The sequence below is a fragment of the Schistocerca gregaria genome, chromosome 2 (assembly GCF_023897955.1).
Source record: "Schistocerca gregaria isolate iqSchGreg1 chromosome 2, iqSchGreg1.2, whole genome shotgun sequence".
NCBI classification, from domain to species: domain Eukaryota; kingdom Metazoa; phylum Arthropoda; class Insecta; order Orthoptera; family Acrididae; genus Schistocerca; species Schistocerca gregaria.
The window spans coordinates 490358854-490376232 of NC_064921.1; the positions used below are offsets into that span (position 1 = coordinate 490358854).

General features: G+C 40.8%; 1 protein-coding gene across 2 annotated transcripts in view; it reads left to right on the forward strand.

The window, feature by feature from the left end:
• The window catches only part of LOC126327838 (uncharacterized), a 298189-nt gene that overhangs the window by 67682 nt on the left and 213128 nt on the right, over positions 1-17379 (forward strand). The gene's annotated exons all lie outside the window — the stretch shown is intronic.

The following is a 17379-nucleotide window of genomic DNA, read 5'->3' on the forward strand; positions in this document are numbered from 1 at the left end:
TTGTATATGTCTTCCTTAGTGTGTGGCGTTTTACCTCTGTTTCTTCTTCTTATATAGGCAGATGGGATCCATGCCAGAATTAAAAAAGGATTAAAAGAGTGTGGCTTCTTGTGTTACTGATTCATTTGGTTCATGGGGGAAAAACAGTACAATGAAATGATGCTGAATCAGTCTAGAGGCATATGCTAAATTACGTATGTTGTGTCATGGAGAGATATTTTTGTTAAAATTTAAAGGATGTGTATTAAAACAAAAGTAGAGCCTCATTTTTCCCCTATATTCATCTCAAGAAATGATCATGTTTGGGGAAATGAAAATATTCAAAATAATTCAGAGGCAGGCTTCTAGATTTGTTACCGGTAGGTAGTCAGCATGCAAGTATTACAGAGATGCTTTCGGAACTCAAGTGAGAATCACTGGAGGGAAGGCAATGTTCTTTTCAAGGAACACTTCATCCGTGTTTGTACTCTGCGAACCACTGTGAAGTGCATGTAGCGGGTACGTCTCATTGTATGTGTTACTAGGTTTTTTCTGTTCCATTCACATAGGGAGTGTGGGAAAAATCATTGTTTAAATGCCTCAGTGTGCCTATGGGAGCAATACATAGGAGGCTGTAATATATTCCTTATTGAGAAAATTTAGAGAACTGGTATTTGAAACTGACTGCAGAACAAGTGTGTTGCTGGATTTCTCTGGCCACCAAGGCCAAACTTTGAATAACTGCACATGGTGGGTGAAGCAGTCTGGATGGTGGGTGTAAGGAGGTAAGGAGGAGGCTGGGGTGGGTAGGTGTAGCACAGTAGGGTTGGGGAGAGGTAAAGTGCTGCTTGCGGATGCATACAGTTACGTGGTGGGGACAGGATAGAGCAGCGAGGTTCAGTGTGGAGGATAGACGAGGCGAGGTAGGTAGGTGGAGGACAGTGACTAACAAATGTTGAGGCCAGGGGGGTTATGGGACTGTAGGACATATTACAGGCAGGGTTCCCACTTTTGCAGTTCAGGTAAGCTGGTGTTAGCAGGAAGGACGCAAACTGCACAGGCTGTCCCAACAGTCATTGAAGTGAAGACTGTGGTGTTGGACAGCATGCTCACCAACTGGGTGGTCCAGCTGTCTCTTGGTTGCAGCTTGTTGGTGGTCAATCATTCAAATATACAGCTTTTTGGTTGTCATGCCCATGTACAATACAGCACAGTGGTTGCAGTTGAGCTTGTAGATAACGTGACTGCTTTCACCAGATAGCCCTGCCTTTGATGGGATAGATGACACTTGTGACTTGACTGGAGGAGGTGGTGATGGAAGGATGTATGGGACACATCTTGCACACCTAGGTTTGTTGCAGGGATATGGTCTTGAGGCAGTGGGTTGAGAGTAGGTGTCGAGTAGAGATGGACGCGGACATTGTGTAGGTGTGGTGGGATGCAGATAAGGATGGTGGGTAGGATATTCCTCACTTCATGGCAAGAAGCTAATCGTAACCTTGGCAGGTGACTGTAGTTCAGCTGTTCCAGTCCTGGTTGGTATTGAGTCATGAGGGGAATGCTCCTTTGTGTCTGGACAGTGAGACCTAAGGAGGCGCTAGGTGACTAGAGAGATAAGGCCTGGGAGATCTGTTTCTGAACGAGGTTGAGAACATAATTTTGGTCTGGGAATGTTACAGTTAGGCTCTTGATCTATTTGGAGAGAGACTGTTTTTCACTGTAGATGCAACAACCACAAGTAGCTAGGCTGTATGGAAGGGACATATTTGTATGGAATGGGAGGCAGCTGTCAAAGTGGAGGTATTGCTGGTGGTGGGTAGGTTTGATAAGGATGGAGGTACTGATGTAGCCATCCTCGAGTTGGAAGCCACCATTGAGGAAGGTGGCTTGTTGGGTTTAGTAGGACAAGGTGAACTGAATGAGAGAGGTGGTGTTAAGGTCCTGGAGGTATATAAATATATCATTAAATCTGAACTAGGTGTGGGCTTTAGGATTCTGGGTTGTTGGAAAGATTCCTATGGTTGGGTGATAAAAGCATAGGATGATGCCATGTGGATACCCATTGCCCTACCATGGATTTCTTTGTAGATGATGCCTTCAAAGGAGAAGTAATTGTGGGTGAGGATATAATTGGGCATTGTAATGAGGAAGGAGGTTGTAGGTTTGGAATCAGTTGGATGTTTGGGAAAGTTAGTATTTAATAGTGGCAAGGCCATGGGCATTAGGGATGTTGGTGTAAAGGGAGGAGTAGGGCACGATGTGGTAAAGGATCAGGAACAGTGGAGAGTTCGTGGAGGAAACGGTTGGTGTCCTTTATATAAGAGGGTAGGTTACAGGTAATAGGCTGAAGGTGCTGGCCTACAAGAACAGAAATTCTCTCACTGGGGCATGGTAACTGGCCACAATGGGGCATCATGGGTGATTCGGTTTATGGATTTTGGGAAGCACTTAGAAGGTGTGAGTCGGGGAGTATTAGGAGTGAGGAGAGATGTGCACTCAGCGGAGTGGTTCTGGGATGGACATACGTGGGTAGGGTTTGTAGGTGGATTAATGTGACGACTGGCGGAATCCTTCTACCAGCTAATTGCTGCAGTTTGATATCACAGTGGGGCAGCCTTTGTCAGCAGATAGGATTATAAGATTGGAATCAATTTTTAGATGGTGTGTTGTGGTTCTTTCTGTGGATGTAAGAGTAGCTTGCAAGTTGTGGCATTTGGGGAGCATTAGTAAGGCAAGGTTTGAGATTAAGAAATTCTGGAATGCTAATGAGGGTGATTTGGGTACAGTGGGGTTGGACCACAATTGGGTGTGGGGGGTGAAATGAGTCGGGCAGGGTCCAATATTGGCTTTGGGTTGAATCTGATTGGTAGGGTTGGTGGTGAAAAAGTGTTTTCACTGTAGGGATCGGAAGGAGGAGTGAAGATCTTCAACAAGACCAACATGATTGAATTTAGGTGTGTGACAAAAGGTAAAGCATTTGGAAAGGATTGATATGTGGGACGAAGGCTTTTAGAGGAAAGCTTCATAGCTGTGCCTTGGACCAGTTTAGGTCTGGATTCTGTATGACGGTGGGAGGGAGTTCCTGAGTGCGTAGCAAACATAGTAGATTTGTGAGGCAGGCATTTTTCAGCTATGAGGGGATGTTGGGGAGGTTTAGAGACTGTTGTAGAGGTGGTGGGTATTGGAGTCAAAGGCAAGAGTAGCTGGTGAACAGATTGGAGAGTTTTTTGTGGTGGCATTGTGCATGCTGCTCTAGTTCCTGGAGGGCAAAAGTTTGTGTGAGACATGAGATACAGGAATCTGTGATTGCAGAGCAGGATTATTTAGGAATTGGAGAGAGGTATTTCAAGGTGGTTTGGGCCTGATTTATATGATTTTGCAGGAATAGGTTGAGGAGGGCTAAGGACTGATGGAATCTCAACAGGTGTAAGTCATTGTGGAAGGAAGGGTTGCTGCTGAAGATGGGTAATTTAATGGTAAGAGCATTTAGGTGCATTCCACAAGCCAGGCAACAATGCAGGAACAACATGTGGGACTGGGTTCTATCTAGGGGTAAAGAAACTGTCCTGCTTTCGCACATGTGGAAGGTGCAAGGATGTATGGTGGCGGATAAAATTACATAAATTTAGAAACACGTGTGAAAAATTCACAAAAATACATGGAAAAAATCACGAGAAGAACGGAAAAGATGAAGTAGGGGGAAATAAGATGAAACCTCAGGGTGTGGGACTAATAATGAAAGGCAAAAATGAACTGGAATTGATGCGAAAACACAATGAGATCAAAGATAAAAATAAATAAAGAGAAGATGATGTGGGATGCTGGTCGGTGAGCAGATATGTATGTAAAAGGGGGACAGCAGTTGTGACCGGATTACGTGAGGTTAGTATGTGCATCCTGGAATGAGAAAGGAGAAAAGTGTGGGGTGGGAAGGGGAGTACAAGTACATGTGGCACAGGGAGGTACGAAACTGGCGCTTGGAAATATTCGAGAATGAGGCAGGAAGAGTGATTAGTTTGAAAGTCAAGGATTAACTATATCAGCAGGTGTAAAATAGGCCATGAGGTGCTTCATCAACAATCAGAACTGTCGAATAGCCGTGTTTTGTGACCATACGAGAAGGTTCATATGGTGTGGTTCAGAAGTCAAAGCATGTAGTGTGGTGTGGAAGGTGACATATAAAACAAAGGAAAGAAGAGAAAGAAAAGTATGAATGCTGTGTAAAGTAATGCATTAGAAAAAAGCAACAAAGGAAAACAGCCCTGGGTTATAGGATCAAAGAAAAGCCATTAGACCAAAATAAACAGTGGAAAATCCAGGATGGAATAATGAGTATATTATGAAAAGGACAGATTGCTACTCATCTGATAGTGAAGTTGAGTTGCAGACTAGTACAATGAAAAGAGAGCAAAACAAGTGAGCTTTTGGCCAAAAGGCTTTCTTTTAAAGTAGGCAAAACACACGCGCACACACACACACACACACACACACACACACACACACACACACACACGGAAGCACAACTCTCATACACATGGCCACTGTGTATGGCTGTTGAGGCCAGACTGTTAGCAACTGCACATGATGGGAGAAGTAGTCTGGATGGTAGGGGGGCTAAGGAGGAGGCTGGATTGGGGAGGGGGAATGGTAGGAGAGCAGGAGTGGGAGGTGGCAAAGTGCTGCTTATGGGAGCATGGAACGGAGCAAGGCAATTAGGTGCAGTCGGGAGGTTAGGTGGGGGTGAGGAAAGTGTGAGAGGGAGGGAGTGGAAAAGACTGTGGGTGTGTTGGTGGAGTAGTAGGCTGTGTAGTACTGGAGTGGTAGCAGAGTAGGGATGGGAGCATGAAGGACAGTGACTAATGAAAGTTGAAGCCTAAGGGGTTAATGGAAGGTAGGATGTATTGTAATTCATAAAAGCACAGTTGCAGGCTGTGTAGCAGTCATTGAAGTGAAGAACTTTGTGTTGAGCTGCGTGCTCAGCAAGTGGATGGTCCAACTGCCTCTTGGCCACAGTTTGGAGGTGGTCGTTCATGCAGACAGCCAGCTTGTTGGTTGTCACGTCCACATAGAACGGAGCACAGTGGTTGCAGATTAGCCTATAGATCACTGCTTTCACCAAGTAGTCCTGTCTGTGATTGGAGATGTGTTGCTAGTGACTGGACTGGAATAGGTGGTGGTGGGAGGATGTTTGGGACAGGTCTTTCATCTAGGTCTATTTCAGAGATATGGGCCATGAGACGGGAAGTTGGGAGCAAGGGTGGAGTATGGATGAATGGGGATATTGTGTTGGTTTGGTGAGTTATGGAATACTACTGTGGGAGGGGTGGGAAGTATAGTGGGTAGAATATTCCTCCCTTTCGGATACAGCGGGAGGTAGTCTAAAACTTGGTGGAAAATGTGATTCGATAGTTCCATTCCCGCATGATAACGAGTCGGGGGGGGGGGGGGGGGGATGCTCCTTTGTGTGTGGACAGTGGGACTTAAGGAGATGATGGGTGAGTGGAGAGACAATGCTTGGTGATCTGTTTCTGTACAAGGTTGAGAGGATGATCTCGGCCTATGAAGGCCTCAGTTAGATCATTGGTATATTTGGCAAGGGACTGCTCATCACAACAGATTGACAGCCATGGGTGGCTAGGCTGTATGGAAGGGACATCTTGGTATGGAAAGGGTGGCATCTGTCAAAGTGGAGGTAATGTTGCGGATGTTTGATGTGGATTGAGGTACTGATGTAGCCACCTTTGAGGTAGAGATCAACTTTGAAGAAGTTAGTTTTTTGGGTTGAGTAGGATCAGGTGAAGTGAATGGGAGAGATGATGTTGAGGTTCTGGAGAAATGTGGATAGCATGTTCTCACCCTAGATCCAGGTCTCGAAGATGTCATCAGTCAATCTGAACCAAGTGAGGGGTTTGGAATTCTGTGTGGTTAGGAATCATTCCTCTACATGCCCATGAACAGGTTGGCCTGTTTGCGACACAGCTACTCCACTATATAGTAATCTATCCTTTCCATAGTATTGTCCTATGTTTGTGTAATATTTTCTGTTCAGAAAGACTCATTTTTTCACCCCTAATATGTATCGATTTAAGTAGTTAACGCGCATTACAGTCCCTATCGGAAAATATTGATTGTCGGAAGACTTTATTGCATCACCTTTTGCATAATTTATGTTGATCGCTATAATTTTAGACGTTAGAAAGAATTACTAAATTGAATTATTGAAGTTGGAAAATCTAAATGCTATTGTGCTAATTAATGATAAGATCTGTGTATTACGAAAAAGGAACATGCTATTAATGGTTGAATCTGTTGTTAACCCCATCATCAACACCTACCAATGTCCATTGTTGGATGGTGACACATATTAAGTGCCAGTTTGAGGTACAAGCTAGTAGCAACATGGAGGTACCCAAGAAATGTTCAAAAATATTCCAGAAAATGAAAAAGAGAAGTTTGCTGAATTAATGAAAAAGTACATAACTACTATTGAATCTAAAAAGCACGATGTCTAAATGCTAAAAAGGAAAAATGATGCTTGGGAAAAAATACACATCGAATAGAATGCAGAAGCTCTTACGCAAAGATGACAAGAGCTGCTTAAAGTAATTCGGAAGGACATGAAAGAAAAAATGAAAGCTAAATGTAATCGAGAACATTTTCAGACTAGGATTGGAGTAGATGAGGCGAAGATTGATGATATCAGTCAAATGGTTGCTGATATGATCCCGCAAGTTTTTGAGGGGATAGCTGAAATTAACGACAATGACACATCGGAAGATAATGTGATACTTTCAAGCAACTTCGATGATGGTAACTGCTGTGAAGGTAGCAATGAAACTGCTGATGGTGGAACTTTATCCCATAGTCGTGAACCTTGGCCTGCATTCTCTGGTGTGAGCTTATCAGGAGATGCACCCAGCAAAAGAGGGAGAGAACATGCTGTGTTGTAGTGAAGAACAGAGAGTTGTTGAATAAATCAGACAAGCTTCATTCCTTAAAAATGTAATTAATATGAGAAGAATACAATGCAAAAATGTTGTTAATAGGAAGACAAGAGAAATCCTGGAAGAAGAGAATATCCTTAAAATGGAAATTATGAATAAGTCAAGAATGTAATGGAGCAGACTTCAGGTTCCAGTTCTTCAGCCAGTGTGCTTGAGACATTTGGGTTTTTGTGAATGAATAGAAAATATTCATCTGTATAAAATGTCTTTTATTTCCTTGAAATTTTTTCAAATGGTTAATATGTTCTTGTTTCTTGTATGGCATAATATTTGTGTTTATCATTTCAGCGTCAGTACTAATTTTTGTTAATACCACGTTCTGATATTTATCTTAATTTGCAATATTATAAAATAAGTCTTTCTTTTTTATATATATAGAAATAATCAAAAGATTGTTTGACTTTGTATACTCAATTAAGAAATAATATGAGAATGTTAAACCCCTAGCAAGAAAAAGGAAAAAAAGAACATAACTATAAAATTACACATAAATAAAATGAATCATTTTTCACTGTAGTACTGACAATCCAGTGGCTCGTTTATTCATTTAAGAAGGAAAAGTCTTTACTTTAACTTCTAATTTTACTAGTAAACTAGGTATGATTTTAATTAAAGTAATTAAGTGTAATAGATTTCTGACAGCTTGGCCTGCAGCACTGGCTGAAATGCATATTGTTCAGTGTAATTCACCTCCACAGCATTGGGTCTAACTTCTGTTCCATAGTTGCGTAAAACTGCAGTAGCCACAAAAACATTGCCACACTTGTTTGGTTTGAATCACATTGCTTTAGTGAGAATTTGGAAACATTTCTTCCAAACACCGAATGCCCGCTCTTTTACACATCTGGTAGCAGTACGGGCTCTATTGTAGCACCATTTGGATCCTGTGTGGGCTCGGAACACAGAAGTCATAAGATGTTTGGAGAGAACATATCTCCAACAAGCAACCTGTCATATTGTCCATTCCCAAATTCTACAGCAACTCTAGAATTATCCCAAATGTGTGCAACCCGGCTAACAGCTTACCTCGTTCATAATCTTCATATTGGCATCACAAATGATTTGTGTATTGATATAAAAGAAATTCTTGCATTTTCTGTATAGCTTTGCTTGTGCTCCAGGACAAAGTATGGGTATATGTACACAATCTTTGTGTCCTATGACATTTGGGAATCCACCTGTTTAGTAGAATTCCCTTTTTTTCTTTCATATATTTTCCTGGTTCTATGGCATGGAAACATACAGTGGCTTTAAGGCAATTAAACTGTTTATCACACTATTGAAAGTTCCCCCAGCAGTAGTATGATGGATATTAATGAGATCCCCTGCTATGATTTAATAAGTACCTGTGTGAAAGATTCACAGTCCACAAAGAAGTTGCAGCTTAGGAGACAAAGCATGGTTCATGTGAGAATTATGCTACAGTAACAGCTCCAGCATACCAAGCAGCAGCTGAAAAGATTCCTTATGAAACCCAAACCGCTCTTTGAAATCACTGTCGCTACACATTCTCTCCATTACAACCCTCATACTTATGATGTTCACCTGTATCTCCATCTCCATTTATTCTTCGCAATCCATAGAATTTGACACTTAAAACACAGAACTCAAAGATCGTACCTTACTCCTAATTCTTTACTCCTCCTATTGCCTAGGAGTAAATTTTGGCCTTATTTCCTCCGTAAGTTACTAATTTAGTAGCTTACTCTTCAGTGGTGCTCTCCACCAGTAATGGAGTAAATAAATTTACTTTGGAAGTAAATGGAAAAAATTCATCTTGATTAATTTACTCCTTTAGTTCAGTGCTATCGGCTGGAAGTTGCAGATTTCCTTCTCTCTCAGTAACTTACTACTTTAGTTTCACTTACTCCTGTTTGGTGCTCGGCAACCTGTAAGGAAAAGATAGATTATTACTTACTGTGTAGATGACACATTGAGTTGCAGGTAGGTACAATAACACTTACACATTCACTCATCGCCACAGCCTTTGTCATAAAATGAAACACACACACACACACACACACACACACACACACACACACACACACACACACACACACAGAGGTACAGGTACAGGTACAGCTACATATGCTGACGCACACACGACTGCCATCTCTGACAGCATTTTCTGATGAAGGCTGTGTCTTGAAGCTTTGTGTACGTGTCTTGTTGTTGCGCCTCTCTGCAACTTAACGTGCCATTGTTGCGGTAAGTAGCAATCTCTCTCTTCCAGAAACTTCCTTTACACACACTTTGTAATAGCAGGATCAAGTACCTATTTAGCCACATGAATAAGAGATTATTTGTGGTTTCTCAAATTGATTAAAGCATATCCTAACATGGTTCCCTTGGAAGGGTCATGATTGACTCCTGTTCTTTTATGATCTGAGTTGTGCCCAGTCTCTAATTAGTTCATTGTTCCTGTGAACCATCCGCAACTGGAATAGGAAATGAAGGAAGTGACATTGGTATGTGAAGTACCATATGCCACACACAATAATGTGGCTTGTGGAGCATAGATGTAGATAATTAAACTCTGATTTCTGCTCTCTCGTGGTAACTGCCCATACATACAGCTGGCTGCTACCAAACTTTGGCCAGGGGTGAGTGGTGGTGATTGCATCTCCTATTTTATATAGTGTTTGGATCCAGTTTCTATGTAGTTGTGTACAAGTAAACTTCTCAAATTGAGATGCAAAATGATTATGTGTACTGTTATCGAGTTTCAAAGAAAATCGTTTCTGTAAGGTGTCAGAAAGAAACCAGTCTTATTTATTGATAATGGACTGTATTGACATTTTATACAAGGGCTAAGCTGAAAGTTTGTAGCAGAATGTGTGGAAACAAATTATTTGCAAAAAACGTTTACAACTTTTCAAAATACTCTCCATTAGCATGTATACATTTTTCCACTCTCTGAAACCATTTAGAAAATGTCAGTCCAAGCTTCTTTTGGGATGTCACTTAGTGCACTCTCGTACGCTGCAATGGCCTCTTCATCTGATGAAAACTGCTGCCCTCCAATTTTTTCCTTAGTCTTAGGGAACAGAAATAAGTCACAGGGGGCCAGGTCAGGGGAATAGGGGGGACGGGGGAACACTCGCACATCTTCCTTCTCCAGAAAGTCCTTCGTTCTGGCAGCCCTGTGCGCAGATACATGGAGAGTTGTGTACTTTGGATGCTGTGACTTCCATGTGGCGATGACTTTTGGAAGACAATTGTTCACGTACCATTGAGCATTGATTGTACAACATGTGAGCAAGGTCACAGAGGTGAGATGCCCAATCTTTGTGAAAAAAGTTGCCACCATCTTTTTTCCAGAGCTCCGAACTTGTCGAACTTTTATGGGTGGTTCCTCCCCTGGAAAGCACCACACAGAAGACTGTCTCTTCGTTTCAGGGTCATCACCTGTGACGATAGTGTAGGTGTCTTGGGCCTTCCCTCCATTGAATTTTTCGAGCATGAAACGACACCAATCCACTCTCGCCACCTTTTGGCTTTCTGTCAGGCAATGTGGCACCCAACGGGCACATCTCTCTGTTAGGCCTAAGTGACTATGAATGATGGTCTGTGCTGCTGTTAATCCAATATTTAGGCTCCCTTCAATGTCGCAAAATGTAAGATGTGGATCTTCTTTCATCATTTTCCTCACGGCATCAATGTTTTCAGGAGTCACAGCTGTTTCTGGCCGACTGGAACTAGATTCATCTTCAATTGACTGCCGACCCCTCGAAAACTTGCGAAACCAATTTCCAACTGTGGCCGTCGAAGGGGAAGCTTCACCAAAAACACACAGCAAGGAAGAATGGCATTCTTCGGCACTTAAACCCTTTTTATAATCGTAAAAAATCATGGAGCGAAAGTCGCGGCGCGACAGCTCCATCCTGCACTGTCTCTGACTCAGCACTGCCTGTGCTTTCTTACTGCACTGTGGAGGGATCACCGCTAGCCAGGGGCTGTGCGCGCACGTCCCAAGGTCGAGAAACATTGTTCTTTCGAATGAAAACAACCCTATTGTCCTCCGCCTTACGGTTTACGGGCTGCTAAAAACTTTCGGCATAGTCCTCGTACATTGCTGGATCTAAAAGTGTGTGACATACTTTAGAAGTGATGAAAAACATATATATGGTGGCTTTTGAGTTCTTGCAGTCAGAAAAGGAGAATAAATGTAATGTAGCAGATGATGCACAACTATTTTGGCACAACCATGTGGCTGAATCCCACCACCAGCATCCCAATGAAAAGACAATTCCTTGTTGAAGTAGCTATCTTTTATCTGCCATCTACTGTTTAATTTTAAGTGTTTCAGTTCATTCTGATTACCACACTTTGCAGTACAGATGCATATCCCAGCTTGGTTCCCTTGGAAGGATTATGGTTGACTCCTGTTGACGCCCGGTCTCTAATTAGTTCATTGTTCCAGTGAACCAACCACAACTGATTTAATTGATTTAATTTTTTCCAGTGATTTTCCAATGAAACATGTTATTGATGAACTGCGTTATCGTTTGGTTGAGGACGCAGTTTTGAGTCTTCTTCTCATGCCAGTTGTTTCTAACATCTAATTACTTCCTTCTTGACTCAGGGTGCAGCCTACCAATGTATCCATTTTTTGGGCTGTTGTCCAATAATTTCTTTTTTCCACAGTTTGATTCGGTAGTTCCTCATTAATTATTTGATCTATCCATCATATCTCCTGCATTGTAGTGTAGCACCACATTTCAAAAGCTTCTATTCTTTTATTGCCAGAACTATTTATCAAACAATTTTCACTTTCATACAACGTTATTCTCCAGACAAATACTGCAGAAATCTCTATGCCTAATATTTAAATTTATATTCGATGTTAACAAATATCTCTCTTTCGCAAGTGCTTTTCTTACTAATGGAAGCTTGTATTTTATACATTTTCTCCTTTGACCATCAGTGTTTATTTTGCTTAAATAATGAAACTCGTTTACTTCTTTTAGTGTTTCATTTCCTTTCCTGCACCATGTAATTTAGTTACCTTCATAGTCTCAGATGTTATTCAATTTAGCATGTTTTAAAATTCAGGAGTAAGCAAAAAACATGTATTTTTTGTTTTCTTCAAAAAAATTTCTGCCCCGGGATACAGTCCTCCAAAGATGACACTTCAAACACCAGTTTGAAGATGCGAATTTCGGAATTTTTTTAAAGCGCTGTATCTCTGTTACCATTCTAGATAATTTGAGTTTTTTTTATTTGAAAGATAATTGCTTTATGATTGCAATGGTATCCCCTGTTTGAACATATGTCAGAGTTCTTTTACTGTCACCTTTTGAACTTTTTTTTATAATATACAGAATTTTTTTTTCCAAAAATGCCAATCCAGAAAAGTTAGATTTTTTTCTGTTATTGGTACCTCTGTAAAGGAGAGCTTCCACTTTTAAATTGGACAGGTTTACTTTTTAAAAATCTCTCTCTCTCTCTCTCTCTCTCTCTCTCTCTCTCTCTCTCTCTCTCTCTCTCTCTCTCTCTTCCCCCCCCCCCCCCCTTCCTTCAAAAGGTAATGTATGACTTCACTGAAGTTGTTTCTTACTAATTTCTTTGTTACAATGTTTATTTCTATTGTCTGTGTTGCAGTTACTTCTTATCACTTTCTTTGTTGCAGTTACTTCTTATCACTTTTTGTTGCAGTTATTTCTCTTCACTTTCATTGTTGCAGATATTTCTTACACTTTGTTGTTGTTTCTTGTCGGTTTCTTTATCATGGTAGCTCATTGCAGGTTTCTGTATTGTAGTTGTTAGTGCTGATTTGTTTACTGAAGAGTGTTCTAAGAAATCTGAGGCCATCCAGTGAGTTCTGTGTTTTCACAAGGAATTTGCCAGTTGACACAGTTGCAAAGTGTCTTGTGAAAAGGACTGTTTGAAATGTTTTCTGACTGGGCCCACAGGAGAGTGAAGTGTGCTGACTATTTGCATTTCCATAAAAGAGTGATATATAAGACAAACAAAAAACAACAAACTTTGTTCAGATTGGGAATAAGTGTTGTCATTTGAAAACTGTTTCAAAGTGAAGGTTTTCCAGTGACGGCTTATTGTGTTCTACATGTTTTGACAGAATAACAACAATGATAGTATCTGAACGAGGTGAAGCCTCCCACGGTGCAGATGATGCAGATTTCGCATCAATAGAGGAAGAATTTTGAATCAGTCAACTGCAGAGATAGGTGTTAATCCTATTAACAAACTGTGGCCAGTGAAGTAGTTGTTTGCTCTATACATCAAGGAAGTGCAGAGAGATTACTAAAGCAATGGATGAATACACTACAGCAAAACTGACCACACTCTCCAAAGTAGAAATTCCATCTTAAGAAGAAAATGAACTAAAGCACTCTTACACCTCTTGCAAGGAATTTTTCACAAATATCAGTTCAGCTGTCGAATATTGTGCATCCTAAAGTGAAAAGGTGCAAGTTTTAACTATTATTCCAGAGACATTTTCAAAGAAAACAATTTTGAACCACATTCCATCAGTATCAAAGTACATGGTAGGCAAATCAAGAAATGTGAGGTCTGTAAAAGGAGTCTTTAGAAGACCAGGCCTCTATTGTGGTTGTCCTGTAGAAGCAGCTCAAGTTCAAATAGTGCAGTCATTTTATCTGGAAGATAAATGGGATTGTTCTCACCAGAGTGCCAACGAAAAAGACACTATAACTGTAACAGCTGAATGTTAAAAAGTTGTGAAAGTGAAGAGGTACATGACTCACAGTTTTAAAGAAACTTTTGCAATTTATAAGAGCAGCTATACAACTTAACATATTGGAAGATCAAAATTTTATGCACTACAACATAGTGGATAGTCCCACACTCACCTAGAGATGTCTGTTTATGTGTGTGCTGCACAGATTTTGAAATTTGTGTGGTAGTTTAGAAGAACTCACTGTAGCATGTGGCATATGACACCTTGGTGGCGCATGGGGAGTCATGGTCTGTGACATAAAGCGAGAGACTTTGTTTCAAGAATGTGGTGACCGCCCTGGAAAGGGAGGCCTGTGTTTAGACACTTGGCCTGGAAGATGTAGCAGATAACTGCAGAAATTACGTATGTGACATGGGAAGAAAATAAACTAAAGAACTGTTGCCTTTGACAGTTTCATTCAGGAATTTGGTAAATGGCCAGTGAGAGCAGTAACACACCAGCATCTGAAGAAATTGTAACAACACACTGCAGAAGTGAAAGGGTATGTACAGGCTGAAGAACTATGTTTATTGCTTCTTTGTGATTTTGCTGAGAACTGGTCTGTAATTCTCCCACAAGAAGTACAAGGGTATCATTGGAGTAATGACCAGGTTTCAATTTTTACAGGATTGACATATTTTCAAAACAAGACCACAAGTGTTGCCGTTATAAGTCATGACACAGGACATGACTCAGCACACGCTTTGCTAGCAATGCGCAAAATTCTCCAACTGCAAACCAGGGAAAAGAAGATTATCATTATCTCTGACGGTGCTCCTAGTCATTTTAGAAGTTGTTACCAGCTGTTTGAATTGACCAAGTCACTTGCGCCAGCTGACTGGGTATACCGTGCTACTGGTCGCGGGAAGGGGTCTTGTGTAAGAGGGCTGCTGAAGTATCATGCTACAAAACATAATCTTTCCAGACGAAATACATCTGTGATTCAGAATGCTGAGGATTTTATGAGAGTCACACAGCCCTCATTCTTTTGTCCAAAGTGGAAATCGAAGAATTCTGTGAGCAGAAAAAAGAAGAATGGTCCAAACAAACTACTACTGTGAAAGGAATTCAGAAGACGCATTTTTGGACTCAAAGTGATGGGCGAACTTATATTGCACACACTTTAAAGACAAAGAAAGAAGAAATTTCGTTTGTTTGGCCAACACCTCACAAACTGGAGGATAATATTCAGATTCACAACCTGAGAGGGGGGATGTTTGTGACGTGTGTGTATGACTGTGACTGGTGGATTGCAGAGATTATAGGCACCAGTTATGAGTTAAATGAAATTGTAGTGAAGTCTTTGCTATCAAATGAACCAGCTGCTCATCTTTCAAAACTAAAATTATGTTAAATAAATCTAGGTTTTGGTTTTTATTAGTCTGTTATGTGATAATGTGGTAATAAAACAGGTTTTATGTATGGCAAAAATTTAAATTGTTTATAAAACCTGTTCAACCTAAAACTGGAGGCTATCCTTTTCAGGGAATGTAGAACTGTATGACACTAATCAACAGAAAAAAAATTATAGTTTGCCATTTTTGGAAAAAAAAATTCCGTAAATTATAAAAGAAGTTCATAGCGGTGTAGTAAAAGAACTTTGACAGATAAGGCCAAATGGATGATTTCTTTGTTATCTTAAAACAATTATATTTCAAATAAAAAAAAAACCAACATAATATCTAGAACTGTTGCAGAGATACAGAATTTAAATTTTTTTCCGAATTTCGCAGCTTCAAAATGGTATGCACAGTGTCCTCTTTGGAGGGCTGTATCTCGTAGCAGAAATTTTTTTGCAGAAAGCAAAAAAATGTGTTGCTTACTTACTCCATTTTAACATATGATAAATTCAATAACATCCGAGACTATGGAGGTAAGATTTTTTCCTAGCCTGCCTGAATTGGTATGGACTATGCCATACTGATCTTCCCGAAGGCTTGCTTCTGTCAGTTTTTCATTCTTCTGTAAATGATTTGTGTGAGTGTTTTCGAACCAGGACTTATTAATTTGGTGATTCACCAAGATTTAGATAGGTCACGTCACTGGTTCACTAAGATTTAGATAGGTCACGTCCTGCTTTCTTTATTATTATTATTATTATTATTATTATTATTATTATTATTTAAGTCTATATAGTATTTCTTCGTGTCTCGTGTATATTGCAAACCAGGTGGAATGGTCTGCCAATGGAATCTCAGGGATTGTTAGAGAATATCATCTACTCCACATTCCTTGTTTAGACTTCAGTCTTCCAGTACTGTCATATTCTCCTTAATAGTATTTTTATCTCTTGTCACATCTTTGTTGTCTTCTTTTTATAATATTATCTTCCTTTCTATAGCATTTGTTGTCTTCTTTTTCTAATATTATCTTCCTTTCTATAGCATTTTTGTGTATTCATTCCTCCTCCTTAGTTTTCTCTCTTTGCTTAGTACTGACTTGCTCTTACCAAATGAAAGCGTTGGTATGTTGATGGGGACAATAACAAACACAAATTTCAAGGGCATGGGATTTGGAGTAGGACCAGGTGAATCTGATGGAACCAAAGGAGTTGAGGTTGGAGAGGAAATTCTGGAGTTGTTCTTCACTCTCTTTCCATTATCCACCAGGCCTCAATCTCCGCTAATTTCAAGTTGCCGCCACTCATACCTCACCTGTCATTCTTTGCCTCTGTACTTCCACCTCAACTAACATTTCTGCCCAATCTCTTTGCCTTTACATATGTCTGCTTGTGTCTGGATATGTGCAGATGGATATGTGTGTGTGTGTGTGTGTGTGTGTGTGTGTGTGTGTGTGTGTGTGTGTGTGTGTGTGTGTGCGCGCGCGAGTGTATGTCTGTCCCTTTTCCCCATAAGGTAAGTCTTTCCACTCCCGGGACTGGAATGACTCCTTACCTTCTCCCTTAAAACCCACATCCTTTCGTCTTTCCCTCCCCTTCCCTCTTTCCTGATGAAGCAACTGTTGGTTGCGAAAGATTGAATTTTGTGTGTTTGTTTGTGTATCTATCGACCTGCCAGCGCTTTTGTTTTGTAAGTCACATCAGCTTAGTTTTTAGATATATTTTTCGCATGTGGAACTTCCACATGGGAAAAATATATTAAAAACAAAGATTCCAAGACTTACCAAGCGGGAAAGCGCCGGCAGACAGGCACATGAACAAAACACACAAACACACACACACAGAATTACTAGCTTTCGCAACCGATGGTTGCTTCTTCAGGAAGGAGAGGGAAAGATGAAAGGATGTGGGTTTTAAGGGAGAGGGTAAGGAGTCATTCCAATCCCGGGAGCGGAAAGACTTCCCTTAGGGGAAAAAAAGGACAGGTGTAAACTCGCGCGCGCACACACACACACACACACACACACACACACACACACACACACACACACACACACACATTCATCCGCACATACAGCTATGTATGTGCGGATGGATGTGTGTGTGTGTGTGTGTGTGTGTGTGTGTGTGTGTGTGTGTGTGTGTGTGTGTGTGTGTGCGCGCGAGTTTACACCTGTCCTTTTTTTTTCAACTGATGAAAAATTAGTACACCACCTTTGCCCTCCTGGACCTGATTCATGGCGCAATTACCACAATGCCCAATACTCGGACAGTTCATTCAGCCTTAAACATTCCATCCCAGCAGCAGTCATGGATATCATAAAATCTATTTACAGAGATCTGGCAAATCCTGA